The sequence below is a fragment of the Clupea harengus genome, chromosome 18 (genome assembly GCF_900700415.2).
Source record: "Clupea harengus chromosome 18, Ch_v2.0.2, whole genome shotgun sequence".
Lineage (NCBI taxonomy): Eukaryota > Metazoa > Chordata > Actinopteri > Clupeiformes > Clupeidae > Clupea > Clupea harengus.
In genome coordinates this window covers 23,314,979-23,329,477 of record NC_045169.1, presented here as the reverse complement: position 1 = coordinate 23,329,477, position 14,499 = coordinate 23,314,979, and the positions used below count along the sequence as shown (strand labels likewise).

General features: G+C 39.7%; 1 long non-coding RNA gene across 1 annotated transcript; it reads right to left on the bottom strand.

Moving 5' to 3' along the window:
* Nucleotides 1-4,937: 4,937 nt before the first annotated feature.
* LOC116224544 lies at nucleotides 4,938-5,763 on the bottom strand. The gene is made up of 3 exons (XR_004165630.2): nucleotides 5,657-5,763; nucleotides 5,476-5,580; nucleotides 4,938-5,082 (listed from the first exon to the last, which is right to left on the bottom strand). It is a non-coding gene; the product is annotated as an uncharacterized LOC116224544 (long non-coding RNA).
* Nucleotides 5,764-14,499: the final 8,736 nt, after the last annotated feature.

Genomic DNA, 14,499 nt, shown 5'->3' with positions numbered 1-14,499 from the left:
CAGAAAGTTAACACATAGAAGAAAACATGCCAAAACGTCAGACGTCGTTCAACCCAGAATGGACAAAAGAACATGTTTTTATTTAAAAAAGCAGTCAAGACTCCTTTCATGGCTTCTGAACTCTCTGTCACTGTGATGTTGACATAAGCAGTCAGGGTGAAACTGCCATGGAAAGACATGCGGGAACAGAGAAGCATAAAAGTAACAGAGGTGCCGCAGATATCTCTTCACTCAAAAAATGTTTTCGAGAAGGTACGTCGCCGTTGGATTACAAAATCTCGGCTGCTGAGCTGTGTAAGGTTTACCCAGGGGCGGCTTTAGTAAATTGGAGGCCCTGGGCTAAGAATTCTTTATACTTCTAATGAATGTTTTCAACTGAAAGTTCCAAATCATTCTCTCTCTATCTGTTAATTTGTCACGCCATATTGCTGGGTCTTCACTGATCTCTGAATGCCATTGCTGTTACTCGCATTGGTGACATCCAGCTATCATCCAGCTGTGTTTGAGCAGTGATGATGACACTGGGAGTATCATGCGCGTCGTCAGTGCAGGTGTCATTGTCCAGGATATGGGCAGCTGTGGCATAGACATCTACATATGACTATGAGCTGTGGTACATGATGGCTCCCCCTTTGTAGAAACAAGGCAGGCAGGGTTAGTTGGTGCTGTTGTAGCTGTTTGTCTGCTGCTGCTAGCATTAGCTAAACTTGGCTCATCAGCACTCATTATCAGATGAACTTGAAACATTATCAGAAATGTCCACTTCCACGGACAAATTCTTGATTGGAAATATTGTGTTACCTTAGGTAATTTCTCTCTGAACTTCTCATCCTTCCTTTTCCTCTTTCTTTTCTCACTGCCACTTAGAATTTGTTTCATGCTTAACTTTGCGACCACAAGACAAATTGTCTGTGACAGAAACGTCACGTGACCTGGAATATTTTTTCCATGATGGATTTAAAATACATTTTAGGCTGATACAGAAAATAAAATAATCGTGTTTTCATGCTTATTATGAATTATCATTTGTTTGAAATGACAATTGATTTATTTAAATTCTTAAACAAATTTATAAAAAAAACTTGGAAGTACGGCGAGGCCCTCCTGATGGCAAATCCCGCCATTGCCCAATGGAACGCACCACCTCTGGTCACATGATCTGGAATCATAGGTTTCATGATGGATTTAAAATCAAATTTAGTTATAAAGAATAGAATTAAAGAATTGTGTTTTAATGCTTATTATGAATTGTCATTCGTTTGCAATGACAAGTTATTTATTTTAATTACTGGTGGCTGAGGCCCTGGGCAACTGCCCGCCTTGGGTTTACCAATTTTACTGAGATATTTGCACTTTGAAGAAGGTGTACAACATGCCCTGTTGGATTTTTACAGTGACAGCAACGAAACTTCAGAGGCTATAACAAACCCGCTGCTGGCTAAACTAGATATGTCTGGTCTAGATATGAAATACATGTCTGGATATGCAGCAGACAACGCCAGTGTCAACAGTGTTAGTGTCATGGAAAACACAACGGTGTTTATCAGAAGTTGAAGCTGACTCAGAAAGATTTTTGAACGCTGATAACGGTATTGTCGCTATGTTGTTATGTGTCCCAGCAGGAGATGAACAGGCCTAGGGGCAGTGGGGGCTTGGTGACCATGATGACAGAGGTGCTTTTGTCTCTTGAGCTTCTGCAGAGGGTGAAGGTGGAGTTTGCTTGAATACAGGTAGACTGCTGCACACGTACACAGATGAAGACACTGCACACAAGTCCCCAATAGACTGAATCACTTTAGAAATTCTGTACTTTTTGAGCCGTTAAATGTTAACCAAATGTGTTTGGTTTTCTTTATGCTTTGAAAACATTAATGCATCTGTTTATTATTTATTATGTATGTGACCTGTGATTTAATTTGTACATTTTAAGTCCACAAATGTTATGCTTTGTGGCACTCAGCACTTTAAAAGATTCATCTCAGTGGTCAGTTTTTGAACACCACAATGTATTGAATAAATACAAATACTGTGAACAAACACTTTTTGACTCTTCAAGAATATTTTTTCCTATTCTGTTACACATATATCATGCATCAATCACACAAAGTTGTATTGTAGAGGGGAGCACGCCAGAGTCCTATGTAATTATTCATAGCCTCACGAAATACTGCATAGTGTACGGCGGACAGAGTTTGGACACTTTACATCTTTGGACGTATTGTTCGTATTGACGGAGCTTTGGCATTCATGAACCAATAATGAAGTTGCATAAAACACGCTACCTAAACGTGTTCGTTTATGATGCCCCAGCTCGCTAAATGTGCTGTACAGGGAAGCCACCACGTCATTTCAAATCATTAATATCTCAACGCTGTTTAAACACGAAGGGGTAGGCCTATTGATTATTTAATTTATCATATGGACCAAGCATTGGTTCACCACCATTCTTCTCAATAGCGCAGATAACAACTGAAATCCACCTAATCTAAGCAAGAGAAAAAATGCTAGAGTGAAACGATACAATTCCCCTTGAAATTACAAAGCACATTAACTCACACAGTTCACACTTCACTTCGCACTAGCCTATCACATCGTGCATAGACTTGGTAAGTAGTTAACGCTCCGAAGTGCAGACAGTGGTTGCGACACCTTCTGAACACACTTTAGAATGTCTGTGTGGCGACGGACATTCATGACTGACATTTTCCTTCCGGACTGCTCAGCCAAAGATTCATAAGCGTTGCTGAGACAGACCCAATGTTAAGATGAGCTCTCTTCCCAAATACTGCATTAAACACACGAAACAAAGCTTAAGAGCATTGCTTTACAAGTCCCAACACCAATTCCTCTTGAGGTAATGTTAACCTAAATGTAAAACACCTCTCAGACCATTTACTGTTATTATCATTTAAAAGGCCAAGCAGGTTTTGACGGGTATTTACTTTGTCCTAAAACTCCTGGATACACCTTTTTTTCACGCGGTGCTTATTCCGCTCTCGGACTACCATCATATTTAGTTGAACTGGGCGTTGATATTGAGAAAATAATATAAAATGGAATTTCTAAATTTTTGGCATAGTCTATTTAAAGTACCAGCCGCTAAACAGAAGAAGAATGCGAAACATAGCCTACCTGCAACTTGGTGAAGCAGAATAAAGTAGGATATTCCTAAGTTTGTTTTATTTAGATGCCCACATCATCAACTCCCTCTGTGGCCTATACCCCTGAGTCTCAAACTTATAAACAAGAGTCAGGAGGCTGGATGTGTAGATAAGAAGTTCATTGCTGTCGTCCCGTTCAGCAATGGAGGTGGTTCATGAAGCATCTTGGTGTGTATGTGCTGATCAAGATGTTTTAATGGCCCCTGCTCCTCCTATCATTTTGGGTGTGTGTGGCAGTGGCTGCCCTGGCCAATCAGAATTAGTTTCACTTTTGTCTTTTGGTCTAACATCAGTCAGTGACCTCTCCTGCTTCACACACTGAACTGCTCCATGTTTACAGATAGAAAACATTACACAAGTATTTATAGACAACGTATGTATAATGTAGTCTTCAGTACACATACACAATAACTATATTTATTGACCAAAACGAATTTATTATTTGTATGTATTCACAATGAATTTATTCACAATCACTTATTTATTATTCTAAGAACTTGCTATTGCAATACCTTATAATTTATTCATGACTTTTTGTATTACAACAAAATCATTCATATGAACATCACAGAAACAGTTGATGTAAGCCTCGCACAGGTCTCAGGATATGCATTATAATTTTAAACAATGGCCAGTAGTAGTGTGTGTGTACGCGCGCGCGCGTGTATGTGTGCTTGAGTCAGTGTATATTTGTGTCTGTGTGTAAGAGAGGGGGGCACAAAGAGTCAGTGATACAGAATTGAGGAGAAACTATGAGATTCGAAACAAAGATTTTACCAGGCATACAATCTCAAAGAAATCCTATATGGATTTATACAGAATAGCAGTTAAAAGTTAACTACTGTTTTGTCGTATTGTATATGTGGCAGGCTGACTTGGCTGCCCTAAGTGTTTTCTTAGATGGGGTGTAATTTAAAGGAGGCTTAGTATAGTTTATTTTGCAAGACAAGAGAGCACAAAGCGCTGTTGTTCAAACTTGTCCTATTCTCTGTAACTATTTTTTTAACCATACTGAAAGTCCTCTGCTGTCTGAAGTGCTCATCTTTCCTTACCAGGCCCCAGAATCTGTCCACTCTCTGTTCCTGAGGTAACTCCTTGCTGATATGTTTTTGAGACTTGACAGGTTGACGGACGTCATTCTTACCGCCGTGCCCTATGTTGATATCGATACGACAAGCTTTGCAAAGAGCATGACTATTATATTGATGAATGTTCGATATGTATGGAAACTTAAATTTTCAAAAATATTTCACTTTCTTCTGTGGTACACCGGCGTCGACTTCTGCCATTTTCAATTTCAACTTCGCATAAAGCCTGCGTATAAATAGCCTGCGCATAAAGATCAACTGTGTGTAACAGGCGCTATAAGGGGGAACCCCACAGCCCTGTTTAAGTAGCCAACTACGCCACCCTGGGAATTGCACCCAGAGAATATTTAAACTAAATGTCCCAATAGGCACATCAGCCCTTAAGAACAGGTTCGAAACACACCACACAAGAGTCGTGAATTCCACAATATGTTATTTATTATAAAGATATGTAATTATGAGGTGTATGCTTATAGAGGGAGAGATGGACCTAGACAGACTGAGAGGTTAGTCAAAGTAGAAAAGGCATTTATTTAATAATGAATAAAAGGGCTTAAACAATCAGCACCCTGAGATTCAGGGCTGACAAACACGCTAGGGAAGGGAATTAAATGGAAACAAACTATAGCAGGCAGAGACTTACCTTAGAGGGGCAGCAGGCTAACTGGGAAGTGTGCTTCAGGACTCACACCACCCTTGTGAAGGCAAACACGGCACACGAAAAGTGACCAGAGTGACACAGCAACCACACAGCAACCAATGATCACGCGTGAATATGCACTGACGGGACTCCACCACCAGGTGACTAGCCCCCCTCCAGGATAGCACAATGCCTGCTCATACAAACAAAAGGGGATAAAGGAAATATGAAAACACCAGTCGACCCCAGCTGTAGGGCAAACACACATATACAGGGAAACTACAGGCAAGTTAGATTCCCCTCTCACAGGATACCTGAAGTACTAAAAGAACTATACACATGCAAACGATATAAACAGAACACAGGAATAAACGCGTGCTGTGCACGACTATGACCAGGTACTGAAATAAAACACGGACCGCAAAACAACTCGTATAAACCAAAACAACGACAAGACAAGACAGCAGCTCGTGTGGTGACTCCAGCCCTCCACCAGGCCGGGTTGTGTCTGCAGAACACAAATCATAATTAAAAACCTAACGGAGGTAGAATAATGGCAATAGGGAGATTTAAATAAAATACCCACGTTACTCGGAGACACAGGCTGCCGCGGGAACGTGCGTCCTCACTGGAACTAGAGTGAACCACCGTTCTCGAGGTCAGCGAAGGAGGAGATGATCACAACACCAGGCTACAATAAAGGACGAAGTTAGTCCACAGTGTGATATAAATTCCACGCAACTGGCTTAGAGGCGAAGGCAACCTACCGCGGAAGAAACAGGAAGCCACTCTGCACAGGAGGTAGCGATTCACAATCTCCAGATATTGCACACTTCCAGGCTTTTATAGCCACACCCAAGCAATGGCCACTAATTACTCAGGTGTGCTGAACGAGTGCAGTGACGTGAGCATGGTGAATTCATCTCACTACATGTGCAATAGGATGTAGGTTACCAGATTGACAAATGGGTTGAAAATGGTATATTGTATTTATTGTGTAAGACATGATTGCATTTCATACATGATCTGACAGCTTTAGCTCATTGGACAAACATTTTGATTCGATTATTAATAAAATACGTTTGGACCTCGTAAAATACGGGGGATTACCGGGAGAAATTACAAAACGGGAGGGGGGCTGGAGATGGTTCAGAAATACGGGATAAACCCGGGAAAACGGGAGACTTGGCAGGTATGGTGCTTAGTCCGCTCTCGGACTACCATCATGTTTAGTTGAACTGGGCGTTGATATTGAGAAAATAATATAAAATGGAATTTTGACATTTTTGGCATAGTCTATTTAAAGTATCAGCCGCTAAACAGAAGAATAATACGAAACATAGCCTACCTGCAACTTGATGAAGCAGATAAAAGTAGGATATTCTCGAGTTTTTTTTTTTCATTTAGATGCCCACATCATCAACTCCCTCTGTAGCCTACGTCGTGGGCCACATCCTGTTAGATTCAAAAGTGGCACTTTGATGTCAACCTCTGTGTTTACGGATAATTGCAGCGTCACAAGCAGACTGTCTTATAAGCAGATGTCTTATAAGAATCCAAAAGAAGATATTTGCAACACATACAAACGATGTTAAATCCTAAGCGATTATGGTAAACCTACTTTACGTTGGTGAACAGTTAAACAGTCTGTTAAAGAACATCACAGTCTGTTATTTTCACCAGATGTGCCAACGTCGACCAAATCACTACTTCACTAGTTTTCAGTGGTTTTCATTATGGCAACTTCTCTTAAAGAGATATGAACAATCTAATTCAACCAACACCGGCAACACGATTCAGTATTGGAGTATTAAAGTCTAGAGTCACATAAGATTGAGAATGAGGGTCATAGAAAAGTGTCATTCTAGCACCTGTCCACCATATTGAGGAGATCTGACACACCTGAGATAAAGAAAAAAGAAATATCACCGCAAATATTTCCCAGACAACTAAGACACAGAATTAAAAAATAAATATATTTTCTATTATAAAATTAGATGCATCTTTATAGGTATATATATTGAATGGGCAGGTTATCCAAAAATATACTTTTCATTTATCAGGCTAGACATGATCTCTGTTTCTCTCACAGACTGGGCTATTGACTGATTTAGTGATGTTGCTGTTTTCATAGTCCTGCTGAGAATTACTAATGCAGATTTCTTAAAATACTCCCCCTCTAGTAGTCTCTTCTGCTGGTGGTAACTTTACTCTCTTTTTTTTGTTCTGTCTTTTACACATATCCTCCACCAGAGGGCGCCCTCACAGCAGTATCTCCTGCTCCTTCCCTCTGCTGTAGGTCCATGCTACACCCGAGGACATCCTCAGAGATTGATTATAATCCACTACACCTTTGTCAAATTCAGTGAAGTACTTCTCACTTTCGTTTAGCTGTCCACCCAGTTTGTTTAATCAAAACAAAACTCCTGTGTCCCTGCACAGTCCTGACTATGGACATGGAAAACATACAAAGTAGCTTCGACGAGCCCTACACTATTCAAATAGATCAACAACATGGGTTCATGAGTACAGAAGAAGGTGGTGTATATGATTGGCTGTTGAGCTGAAATATCAACAACCTTTTGCCAGAATCATGGACTTTGCCTTTAATGACCCAGTGTGTTGTTTGCTATCTAAAGCAATATTTACTGAAAAAGAGCAGCAATTGAAGCAGGTGTTAACCTTTGACCCACAACTGCTTTGGTGTAATTCTAGATATACTCACCATTTTTGAGAGCAAGAAAACAGAACAGAACATAATTAGAATGACAAACATTATCAGTTCTTTAACAGAATAGAGTTACTAAAAATAATGGCACAACATTATCAGTTATTTAATAGAATAGACCTACTATTAATAATGACACAACATTATCAGTTCTTTAACAGAATAGAGATACTTCTACCTAGATATTAAGATTGCATATGTGACATGCATATTCTTACATAGCCTATGCAAGTATGTTGTTCCCCGAGTGAGCTTTGGCTATCCTGTTTCTTATGGTCATGTAAATAAAGCAAGTGTATTTGACCTTAATTGAACAAAGAGAGAGAGATAGAGAGAGACCCTCACTTGACAGACTTGGTCTTCAGTGCGCCAAAGGCAAATTATAGGTGTAAGGGCTATTTAGCCTGGGTAGTTATATAGTCACGTAAGTCATTTATTTCTTTTTTTTCTTGCATCAACATAATACATTGTGTCTCCTCGCTCTCATCAGTTGTAATACACTTGGGTTGTGGCACTTTATCATTGGATCACAGTGAAGGGAATCAGCCCAACCAGACTTTGGCAAATGTGATTCTCCATAAACCTTGCAGATGTAGAATCTGGACCCATTTTACACACTGAATCGCGCCTTACAAATCATGTGAGTGAATTAGGTCATGGAAATCTAGATCTAATAGTGTAGTAGCCTATGACACACTATGTTTTTCTTGTTTCATTTTTTTTATTATTATTTCACCACTGCGATCTTACAAATTCAACTTGATTTGTATTGTAGGCTACCCTTGGTGGTGGCTTTAGTGGTTTTTCAATGTACCCCAGCCTCACATGTACTTTTGCCTAATTTCACTGTGAGGGCATTTTTAAATGTTCGAAACATACATCAGCTGATGTAATGAAAGATTTTCTTTATTGCCCCGCTGGAGTCAGACAGCCCATCATTCATCAACCCGATGCTCATTTAGTAGTGTTCTCTTGGGAGTTTCTGCTAGCAGTTGATAACAAGGTTCATTCTCAGCTCCTTTATCCACACCAACTAAACAGAGGACACAGAATAGAGGCATGTGAGTGTGTAGGAGTACAAACAGATAGAAATAGAGTGAAGAACATGTAGAAGATGTATAAAGAAAGACAGAGAGATGGTTGGTTCACAGAAGTTCAATCTGATATCTGTTAAAACCAACCACATCTCTACTCAGAGACTTTATTCCTACGGAACGCAATCATCATATTTATTAAATTCATAACTTTACCTATTTTACTCTTTAACAGTATTTATATTCATATTTATTTACTTTATTGCGGAACAGGATGTTTACTTGCATCTGTCCCAGTGATCATACAAACAGTGGCATGCAGATCACATAGATAACTGAGGGTACCCATAATGAACAGTGTCTCTATGATGCAATATTGACATTCATCAATGATGTCATGTTTGATTAGCCTGACGATGTCTTACTCATAATTCTAGTCAGAATATGAGTCTGATATCGCTCCATTGGGCTGTGATTATGGGGCGTGTTTCAACCGAACCAGGAGAAAAAATGCCTCTTCGCTCAATTGGTTACCTACAACCAATCAGAACAACGTAGTATGTGACCAGGGCCAGCTGATAAATTAAACTTTTACCGGATCCCGTAGGAAGGAAGGCAAAAACATCTTTTCGATTGACAAATGCCTTGATCGCGTTTCTCTGTTCCTCTTTCAAAATGAATGCACTGTCAATGTCTAAATGGACTCGAATCTATACATTTCAGCTCTCCAGCGGCAGCCATGTTTGTTGAAAGCGAATTCAACTCATGTGTTGGTGACGTGCTTGATTACCTTACTGTCGATGATCTGTCCATCATCGTATAAAGCCCGCCTTGACAATTTGATTGGTCCGGCAGTTTCTGTCCGAAAATAATTTCTCCCCAATGGAGTAATGCCAGACCGAACTTCCCGACTTCAAATGTTGTGGGCGGGGCTAAGTTCGGTCTGGTATCCATGCTAATGTTTGATATCAATTCTGCAAGAACAACTTTCTATTATGCAGTTTACACCACTCAGGAAAAACAGTGTCCATAACGTTTCCTAAAATGCAGTTAATTGTCCTGCAAGCGCTACATCACAACAACTCACTTCACTAAACACTACATTTTAGTCTCAAATTCAGTTCAAGCAAAAGTAAACAAACCTCAATTCTCTTCTCATGGTCCTGGATAATCTTGAGTGTCCAAATAATTTTGGCCAGAGCTGCCTCAAGCGTGATGTCATATCCGTTCACAAAGCCCGCCTCCTTTAAGATCTGTGAGAAAGACAGGAAGTGAACCAAAGAGCCTGACTCAGAGGATATGTCAGAGGAAGCCAATAAGGAGCATTTTACAGTTTTTCTCAATTGCTCAGGAATAACATCCAGATCAATGAATTATGGGTAACTGCAACATTAAGGCTGGTGAGGTCTGAACACAGCTCTCCTACATTCTTTAGGAAGGCCTCAAGAGGACCCAAATAGACATTTACATTTAGTCATTTAGCAGACGCTTTTATCCAAAGCGACTTACAATGTATACACATTTTACATTTACACTGATGGCACACTGCACATCAGGAGCAATTAGGGGTTCAGTGTCTTGCTCAAGGACGCTTCGACAGGGAATCGAACTAGCAACCTTCTGATTACTAAACGACTTCTCTACCTCCTGTACCACTGTCAGTCAATCGGGTGACCATGTGTATTTCACCAGATAATGCGCGTTAAGTCTGCAAGTAAGAAGAAACCGGATTGAGCATTTGAGTGAGACATGACGTATTTGGACCTGGTGCTGCCTCTGTAGACCTGGGTGCAGTTCAGCATCAGCCCCTTCCTGCTCTTGGCCTCACTGAGAGCTTTTCTTAACCAGTCAGACCCTGGGATGTCCCCAGTGCCGTAGGACTCCAAGATGACACCCTCCGCCCCCTCCAGAACACTCCTCACCTGGAGAAGGTGAGCACGTCAAATAGGAGATCACATAGGACAACAAAAAAAACACCTGTAGAAGATCCAAGAGACAGGGCACTTATACTTCTCCTGGATTCCAGGGAAGAAGTGTAGTATTCTTTTCATCAGGAGTTTCACCAGGACAGGATTTGGCCTCCATCTTGTCCTGAAGACACACTGGTCTGTGGGCAGGCACTTAAAGGGATGATTATCTGAACAGTTATAAACAAAGGGCAGGCACTTAAAGGGATGATATTTCTGATCAGTTATAAACAAAGCTCAAGCGTCTTTAAACATACATACAGTAATGTAATGGGGCTTACACATACTAAAGGTTTTTGAGATCTGTTTTGATGGCTAAAACTTTTTACAGGACAGATTTGTTTCACAGATGACAAGAAATACTTATCAATCATTTTCAAAAAAGAAATGATCAGGGTGTTAGATAAAATCATCATATTTGTTTACATATTCTTCCTCTGTAAACAATGATGGCTCTTCATATACTTCATATTCTTCATCACTATCTTGCAGACACAATAATTTAGACCTTTTAGACAACTATAGTCCTGAACCCTAACCCACAGATAGAGTAAGGTTCACCAGCCCACTCTAACACATAATTACTGTCCATGAAGAGAGAGCTAGTGGTTATGTGACCTCTGATGATGGGGTCTATGTATGCCAGTGGTTTGGCATTGGGACAATTAAACACGTGGAAGTTGTCCATGGCATTGCTACGTGGATGGAACAGGGACCTCTGAACAGCATTGTGGGTAAATAAAGCTTAATATTTATATTCATGTATGTACAGCTATTCTATTTTGGCTGTTTTATTTTTTGTTCTATATTTCAATTGTTTTATCTTTACAAAATACAAAATGCATTCTATTATAACACAGTGCAGCATGTTGCTGCCAAACTATTGTGGAGTTTATGCAAAATCTTGTTCCTTCCCATCTTTGTAACTTCCTTTCTTTAGCAACTGCTTTTACCTCATGCAGTCGGATACACACAGACTTGCATTCTTGCATGTATTTGACAAGTATTCTGTGTTATTTTGGGTGTTCTTAGAAGAGTAATGGGATCTATAGAGCTTTTGAATACTGAAGCATTAGGAGTGAATTCTAAACAACAAGCCATTTCAATACAGTTGAATTGAGAGGGACAGAGAGAAGAGGAGCCTTGGAATTGGTGCAGGCGTCAGTGAAGCGCCTAGAGACAATTGTATTGTTATGGCGCTATATCAATAAAATTTAATTTAATTGAAGCACAGGTGCAAAGCAGTTTAATGACCCTATTATGATGTCACAATGGCCCAATGTAAGTCTATGGACCTTTACAAGACCTGAGGGACAAAGTTTGAACAAAGTTTCTACGCTAAACGGTTTGAGCTGAATTAATCGCAGAAATTGGTCGTAAGAATAATAAGAAGTTAAAAGAATAAGAAAAGTAGGAATAACAATACAGGGCATTTCATGCACTGTAATACATGTTACCTATTTGTTAAACATTTCATCAGTGTGCCTATAAATCACTATTGTTTGACTGAAAGCACTGGTATTAGGAGCTACTCTTTTCCATTACTGCTCCCATTGTAATTGTATCTGAGGATTTGCATATTTCCTGCCAGGTACACTGGTACAGCATTTCCTTAGTGGAGGCACCGCGCTGTTTTGTTTGATTTATGCCCGTTGTACTTATTAGTTTGTTATTACTTAGTTGATACATACAATACTTACCGTGTATAATTCTATTACTGAAAATCGTAGAAGAGGTGGTAGACAGGAAGTCCAGCCCACTCACCAACAACAGCTGGGAACTGAGGATTTTCTGTTCTGTTTAATTAGAGTGTAACTCTTGTGTATTTAATATCACTAGGGGAAAAGGGGTTACACTGGGGTAGCAACAAGCTTGTAATTAATGCTTATTTGACTGTGAACATCAGAGCCTCTATTCTAATATGGAAAAGAAAACCTTGCTCATACCTAAATATAACAGGAACATTTACATTCGTTCATTAACACAGGCGCCACACTGCTACAATCTGAAAGGACCAAAACACAAATCAAGTGACTGTGTGTTTATTGAATGCTAATAGACACAGTAAGGTTGAGGCTGTTGCTACTTGTTAGGTCAGTGAGAACAGCCGTGTATCCAGAACAATCATTGGTTGCTGAGTCCATCGCTCACAGTTCTGAAGGATCACAGTTCTGAAGGATCACAGTTGTGAAGGATCACAGTTCTGAAGGTTCACAGTTCTGAAGGCTCACAGTTCTGAAGGATCACAGTTCTGAAGGTTCACAGTTCTGAAGGATCACAGTTCTGAAGGATCACAGTTCTGTACACTTTTTCATCACCCCATTTATATCTGGATCTAATAATACACCATTACAGCTTTGGTGATATAGATGCATAGGTGTTCAGTGTTCATTTGTGTTCTGATTATGCCACTTACTGTCCAAGCTGCTTAAATGATATATTATATCATATCCAAGAGGGTCTATATTTTTTATTGAATACCATCCGGTGATGGAGTATGACCTTGATCAGTTTTTCAAAACGTTAAGTATGTATCAGAATCCTGAAAGTGAAATATCTATTTTCACAATGTTAAGATAAGAATAGTCTCACCTATTTGAGTGATCTGACACTTATCAGTATTTGTCACCGTGATGTTAAATATCAAAATATCAGGTTCTCAATTTTGATTTGATTATTATTCTTTTCTATGGGGCCCTCTGTTGGACACATGATGCCTCTCTCTGTTTTTGAGGAGGAACAGAAGTCATGAGTGAGGCCTGTGAGGGACCGAGGTGGTCAACCCACGTTTTGGGATGTGGGCGACTGGAGTGGGTGGTGTAGTCAGGAAGAAGGGTGCAGGAGATGGTGGCTTTTTATATACAAAAATATTCATATTTATTTAAAAGGAGGACTCTCCGGTATCATCCCCAAAATATGCGCACACAAAATAAACAAACATAAATCAAAACACAAACAGTATGCACAAACTAGGCACAAACTAGGCACAATTTCCAGGCACAAACTAGGCAACTTTCTAGGCACAATATCTAGGCACAATAACTAGGCACAACATTAGGCACAAAATCTGTATTCACGCATCTAAATACAGCATACACTTAACCTCACACCAGGTAAGTGTTCTTTCTCTCATGATGAAATTATAAAATGATATGGCCAAACGTTGGAGAGAGTATCATTGTTTACATCAATAGTAATATTATGGACATACTGTGTTGTTCATCTGTTTTTCAGGGCACAGGTTGTTTTGCCTTAAATATTTACAGTAAATTCCTTTTTTTAATTCCCAAACACCCCTCTTTGGGAGTTGGCAAAAAAACAAGGTGTACTAATTTGATTTACCTTGGAATGTTCAATTTCCAGATTTAACTGAATGTAATACCTATAATCCCATCAAAGAAGTTGAAAAAAAAATTCATTATACATTAATTTATGGGCAGACGATTATGATATGTTTCAGTTACACACAGAGCTTGATATGGAACATGGAATGATAAAAAATATACTTGAGACAAATCTTCCCCATCATGCAAATCACTGTCTGAAGCCACACTTGGTCATTATCTTGTGTGAGGGCTCTGGTGGATCTAGATGCTGCTAGTGTTCACACCAACAGTACTGACATATTCATGACTAGTTATGTGTGAGATGGCTGACACCTAGAGGTAGAGCCCCACCAAACAATCTGGCACATTTATTGGGTGGGAATGTCATCACAGAAGTTTGGTCTTTGTTAAAGGAGAGTCTGTCTGTGCACTGGTCACTCTGTACTGCATGTCTTCCATGTTTACCTGCTCTGTATACCTTACTGAAATCATCAGTGTCACTCTTGATTAGCTGAACACACCTGATTGAGCTAATCAATAGCATTGTAATTACAC